This window comes from Octopus bimaculoides, chromosome 1 (assembly GCF_001194135.2).
Source record: "Octopus bimaculoides isolate UCB-OBI-ISO-001 chromosome 1, ASM119413v2, whole genome shotgun sequence".
Classification (NCBI taxonomy): domain Eukaryota; kingdom Metazoa; phylum Mollusca; class Cephalopoda; order Octopoda; family Octopodidae; genus Octopus; species Octopus bimaculoides.
Genome location: NC_068981.1, coordinates 35461110 through 35468231, shown reverse-complemented (window position 1 = coordinate 35468231; position 7122 = coordinate 35461110). Strand labels below are relative to the sequence as shown.

The window sequence follows — 7122 nt, the reverse complement described above, 5'->3', positions numbered from 1 at the left end:
TCTTTTATGTGCCACCCGCACAAGCCAGTCCAGGGGCACTGGCAACGATCTCGCTCGAAAATCCTACAGGAGCCAGTCAGGCGGTACTGGCAACGGCCACGCTCAAAATGGTGCATCTCATGTGCCACCCACACAAGAACCAGTCCAGGGGCACTGGCAACGATCTTACTTGGCTTGCCGGGTCTTCTCACGCACAGCACATTTCCAAAGGTCTCGGTCAGTAGTCATCGCCTTGGTGAGGCCCAATACTTATACATATACATAAATATACATATACATACATACATATACATATATATACATGCATATACATATACACACATACATATATACACACATATATACCATAAATCCTCGAGTATAATCCTCACTTTTTTCCAAAATTTAAAGTTCAAAATCCTGAGTGCGTACTATATACGAGGTTAAAAATGAGAAATATTTTCTAAGCAAAATTTTCTAAGTTATAAATATGTAAAGGCAATTTACTTAATATTTGTTTTTCACTGACTTTATTACTGTTATTTCTTTATTTTCAGCAAAGTGCACAAAAAAGCTACGCGTTTGCATTATGTTTTATATACAATAATAATAAAGGACGTTACTGCATATATGTTTACAAACCAAGGACGTTATATAGACCTCCTTGACTCAAGTTAGAGAAGGGGTGCGTATTATACACAAGGTTTAGGTTTTTCAGAGGTACAGCCCCCTAAAAATTCCCTGCGTATTATACTCAAGGGCAGACTAAACTAGAGGATTTATGGTATATACACACACACATACGGTATATATATACACACACACACACACATATATATATATATATATATATATACACATCCTTTGATTGACAAGTACAATCCAACTGGCAGACTTTCATCTAGCCAGTGTCACACACAAGGTATGGAGCAACTGGGATGGTCATAGTTAGAATGCTTTTGATCATGACTCTACTAAATCAGAACCAACTTGTATCTAAACAACAAATACATCAACAATCTGCTGACTATATTAAATTTCTATAATAGTTTTCCAATATTCCATATTCAATCATGAAAAAATTGAGTTCATATTTTAACAATTCTATTTTCGTAAATGTAATTTAAGACACAAAAATATTTTATAAAAGAAAAAAATTGTTAAAATAATGACTGCAAAATGAAAAGAAGTTTTACATGTGTTTACTAGCTTTGTAAATCAACTTGTACAAAGAATTCTATCAGTTATGTGAGTGATCAGTATAAAAAAAATCAACCAAAATATTTCTATTTCATGAAGGATAATTTGAGATTTTGAGATTCCTGAAGTATGCATAGTCTTTTATAAAGTTCTGTTCTGAACAATGGCTAGGTCACCATCATCATCATCATCATCATCGTTTAACGTCCACTTTCCATGCTAGCATGGGTTGGACGATTTGACTGAGGACTGGCAAACCAGATGGCTACACCAGGCTCCAATCTGATATATATATCAGTTCCTACAGCTGGATGCCCTTCCTAACGCCAACCACTCCGAGAGTGTAGTGGGTGTTTTTACGTGCCACCGGCACGAAGGCCAGTCAGGCGGTACTGGCAACGGCCATGCTCAAAATGGTGTATTTTACATGCCACCTGCACAGGAGCCAGTTCAGCGGCACTGGCAACAATCTCGCTCGAATGTCTTTACACATGCCACTGGCACAAGTGCCAGGAAGGTGACGCTAGGCACAGGTGCCATCACGATTTCACTTTCGCTTGCCCCAACAGATCTTTGCAAGCCGTCGTTGGACTATGGTTATGTTGGAACACCACCTTGAAGAGTTTAGTCAAACAAATCAGGCCTGGTACTTATTTTTAAGCCTGATACTTATTCTATTGATTCCTTTTTGCCAAACCACTAACTTACAGGGATGTACACAAACCAACACAGATTGTTAGGTGGAGGCGAGACACACACACACATATACACAATGGGCTTCTTTCAGTTTCCATCTACAGAATCCATGCACAAGGCTTTGGTCAGTCTGAGGCTATAACAAAAGACCCAAGACGTCATGCTGTGAAACTGAACCTGAAACTATGTAGCTGGGAAGCAAGCTTGTTACTACATAGCCATAAGTCACACATATTTTACTCAACACATCCAAAATTTTAGATAATGACACACGAATGGGTTAATGAGCAAACAAAATAATAAATGATCGATTAAAACAAAAAACAGAAATACATTTTATGAAGCATTAATAAGTTTAGTAATCAGTTTGTGATGAGTTAAGTTGGACTATCAAAAAATTTACATTTCATTCAGAGATGATCCAATGAACTAGCGGAAAATACTACATAGATGAAATATAAAAAAAGTAGTGTAAGGTGGTGGTGGTGGTGGTGGCAGCAGCTACAGTAGTAGTAGTGGTGACAGTAGTGGTGGGGGTGGTGGTGTAATGGGTTCAATTAACCAGTCAATCTATCAATCAGTGTAAGAGTTAATTATTATATAAACATTAAATTAGGTAATCAGCAATGCAAATTCAATTTTATCTCAGCAACAAAATGCTATAAAGGGATTTCAGAGTAGGGTATTTTATTTTGGATGAGATTAAACATGGTGGGTGGGGTAGGAAAGGGAAAAGATATGACAAAAAATAATGAATTAAGTCATGAAAATAAAGTGTTTTAATGGAAGTGGTGTTTAGCTTTAGGCTAACCCCAATTCAGCAGACTTACGATGAAAGGCATTGAAGTCATAACCCTGGTTGTGTGGTTAAGCAGCTCACTTTGCAACCACATGGTTATGGGTTCAGTCCCACTTCATGGCACCTACAGCATGCGTCTCTTATTATAGCCCCAGGCCAACCAATGCCTTCAGAGTGAATTTAGTAGACAGAAATTATATGAAAGCTTGTTGTGTTTGTATGTGTGTTTGTTATCCCTCACCACTGCTTGACAACCAGTGCTGGTTCATTTACACTCCCATAACTTAGCAGTTCATCAAAGGAGACTGAAGGAATAAGTAGCAGACTTAAAAGCTAAGTACTGGGGTTTATTTCTTTGACTAGCATTTCAAAGCATTGCTCCAGCATGGTTGCAGACAATGACTGAAGCAAGGAAAGGATAAAATAAGATCCCAGTTATTTTGTTTTGGTGGGTTTTTTTGGGGGTTTTTTTTTTTTGCATTTTATGAAGAATCTGACATGAAAATACCCTGCATAGATTAGATTCTATCATCAACAGTCCTTTAATCCATTAACCCCTGGGCAAATGCTCCTACTCCAACTGCTTCACCATCAGTGATATAAAGACAATTACAACCTTAATTATATCTACTGATTGATTAGAAAAAAAAAAAAACCTGGCATTATAACTGAATCAGTTACGAACTTCTGCCTTATTTCCTGAAAGACTCATGCTCTTTGGAGGTAGAGTATACCTATTGCAAGGTCTAGTCACTGTTGTGGTGTGCTGGCTTGTGTGCTTCAATGACCCCTGAGAGCTATGTCAGTGGAACGTAAGCTCCAGCCAGGGCCTCCCATGCTGAACAAGTCAAAGTACAGAGGACAGATTAATATGGATCACTTCTTACCAGAGGTAAAAATAAGTTTGCATAGGGTCAAAACCCATATGTAGAAAAAAAGCAGTTACAGAAACACTGATGATATTCAAAGCCAACAAGATATAGGAAAGGAAAACCTTCCCTTAGGGAAACACTTCCAGGCACACAGATGAAGGTGCTCCCTGTCTATACTGAAGGAATGGCCCTGATAGTTCAGTTAAGAACACTGGAGAAAAGTTGTCAATGGTCTGTGTTCCATAGCAAGTGAAGGGCTTTAGTAAGTATAATCTTTTGACTTATCAGAGATTATACTGTTCTGTGTTTGGAAGGCATCCAGCTGTGAAAACCATGCCCAAAATAACAACACAACAAGGTTGGCCAGTTTTCCTCTGTTTTTATGTCAAATGACAAAGGATCATCATGAGTGGTGAGATGAAAAATGGTAGCAAGTGGTAAAATAAAAGATCTTGGTGGACAGTGAGACATTGTGAGACACACCCAGTGCATGTCAGCATGGAAAAATGGACATACAATGATAATGACAATGATCTGTGAAACAATTGATTCACACACATAAAACCATACAAGCTTCATATCCCTGAACACCCAGCACTAATGTTCAATATTAACTCTTTCATAGTCTGAAATAAAAACAAGATGGTTCCCCCAAGGCTACAATATCTTTGATCATCGGTTGGCTTCATAAGCTTGCACCTGAAACTAAAATAGACCCCCCTCCCCCCTCTCTCTTTCATCACATTCAACCAAAATGGAATGTATATGTGTATGTGAGTGTGTGTGCACGCATATGTGATGTGTGAAAGGAAGTTTAAAAGGTGTGAAGCTAAATTGCTCTAGATATTTTTGGGAGGCCTGCCATAGATTTGCTGAAGCAGAGTCTAAATATCGAATAAACAACAACAACTGAAGCAGAGTAAGGCTGAGTCTAAGTACACAGAGTCTACATCAAGAAGAAAATTATACATCAAAACCCATTTCAAAATGAAAAAGTTTACACTAAAAAGTGAATCCAGCTGTAAAAACATGTTGCTGCTATCTACTCCTACAATTTTCAAAATGCTGAAAATTTGTAGGTTTTCCCCACCAAATCTTTACCAATATGAAAACATATACACCAAAATATGGTCTAAGAAAACATTGGAGATGAAGATTAATTGAAAATCACATCGTTAAAGACCAATGTTTATTGATATTTATGGTGATTGTTTCTATGATGTTATGATAGTACAATTAAAATAGCAAAATAATCCCGAAACTAAAAATTCATTCTAAATAGTTGGCCGCTGTTTGTTTACTTATGTCTACAGGAGCTAAGACTGAGAAAATACAAACTAGTCTGACTGGGTTTGGCACTTTAGAGAAGCATTCAACTGTAAAAGCACATACTGAGAGAACATGGAGCTTCTAGGCGGTCATTTGACCTGCTAGAAATAGTAGCTAAATCTTTCTCAAATTACACTACTGTCTTAAAGGACAGGCATATTGGATTAATGTTGTTGGAAGATACTATCAGACAAGCCAAAATAGCTGCAGCTAGAATGCCTTTGATCATGTTTCCTCAATCAAAGCTGGTTAGGAAAAAACAAAACCAGCAACACATAACTTTAATAAGTTGTTAAGTTTAATTACCACAAAGAGTAGGAAGAATTTAACATTTCAATCGCTTGTCTTTCATCTGAATGAAGAAGAGAAAGTAACATCATCGCTTTGACTGTAGACTAATGTAGGCCTTGGAATCTAGACTATACTTCCAAGATTGGGATCTTTTTTCTGCAGCTCTTCAACAAATTCTAAGATGTGGACTACGTTATCAGCTTGAAAGATCCTCAAATCATAACATAGAAGAAACAGACAAGAGATGTGGACAGTGTCCTGATAACAACTACTTATATACTAAATTCCCACAGAAATCACTGCCAGACTGAATTTTGCATAAACCACCATCCTAAAGAGACCACATAGCTTTCTCACACTACCCATCTACCCCAAGTTTCCTTACCACTCACCAGACCAAGTCAAAAGCCTTCTACAGATCAATACAAAGCAGAACAATTTGTTCTTAGCTAATAACTTTCTTTACAGATGCCTAGTTTCACAACAAATATGACATCCATGGTTCCATATACGAGCAAAAACCCAGACTGCATCTCACTGAAGCTACTTCTGTTCCATAGTAATCTTCCTAAAATTCCTTGGCTACTTTTAAGACACGGTTCATTAGTCTAAGACCTCTGCAGCAGTCATTAGAAATAACTTCTTCCTGATTACCTAAGCAAGTAAGTAGCATGTGACCTACATATTCTTATGCTGCCAACATTTCAGTAGCAATCTTTTCAAGCAGCTTCTTTTTCTACTTTCATCTCCTTAATAGCTTTTAATAACTAACCACAGCCAAACCAGTCTCTAGTAGTTCATTCCTCTGTTGTTTCCTTGTGTTCTTCAATCAGCAACATCTAATAGTCACACTTCCATGATCTTGTTTCTTACCACCTACTGATATAAGGGAGGTGTTATATACCACAATTCATGGAGAAGAGTTTCATCGGTTACAAGTCTTGCACAGGGTCACAAATACTCCCTTGTCATCCATTCAATCAGAAATGCAGTGAACTGGTGATTGGACTAAAACTTGTATTAACTTGCGTGTGTATATGTGTGTGTGTATATATATATACATATATATATATCATATACACACACACGCACCGATATATACATATATATACACACACACACACATACATACATATATCATCATCTGCATCATCGTTTAACGTCCATTTTCCATGCTGGCATGGGTTGGACGGTTTCACTGAGGACTGGCAAGCTAGGGGGCCACACCAGGCTCCAATCTGATATGGCAATGTTTCTACAGCTGGATGCCCTTCTTAATGCCAATGTCTCCGAAAGTGTAGTGGGTGCATTTTACATGCCACCTGCACAGGAGCCAATCGGGCGGCACTGGAACGCCAAATTTGGCATCTGTTATTGCATCTCTAAATAGAAGCAAGTTGAATAAAATAGAGCAATGCAAACGGCCCTGCAATGGAAACCCCCGGCTCTGGGATGATTGGGTATAATACACACAAGACTTGTGAGACCAGCTCTTCGCTCCCTCCTGTTGTTTCGAACCCTGGTAATGGGAGAAGTGAAAATGCAGATGTGGGAAACCTAACAAGGACTGTTGCTGGTAGTCGAAATAAGATTAGGGGTGGCCCAGATAAATTTTGTAATTGTAGGAACCCTCAATTATGTCCTCTTGACGGGTTCTGTCTGAGCACAAATGTAATATATAAATGCGTTGTTAGGGATGTGGACAATTCAAATATGTTCTATATAGGAAGTACAACAGATTTTAAAGCAAGATATAGAGCACATTTGAGTTAATTTTCAAATGAAAAGTATTGCAACTCTACAACTCTCGCATCCTATGTACACGACCTTAAGAAGAAAAATAAGAAATACTCTCTTGAATGGTCGATTGTATCGAGAGCCCCTTATTTTAGAGCAAATATTAGCAAATGTCTATTGTGTATTAGGGAATCCCTCACTATACTTAGGTTGTTTGGG

At 37.9% G+C, this 7122-nt stretch overlaps 1 protein-coding gene across 4 annotated transcripts in view; it reads right to left on the bottom strand.

The window, feature by feature from the left end:
- Window positions 1-7122, bottom strand: part of LOC106878978 (protein Jumonji) — a 203713-nt gene that overhangs the window by 111293 nt on the left and 85298 nt on the right. The gene's annotated exons all lie outside the window — the stretch shown is intronic.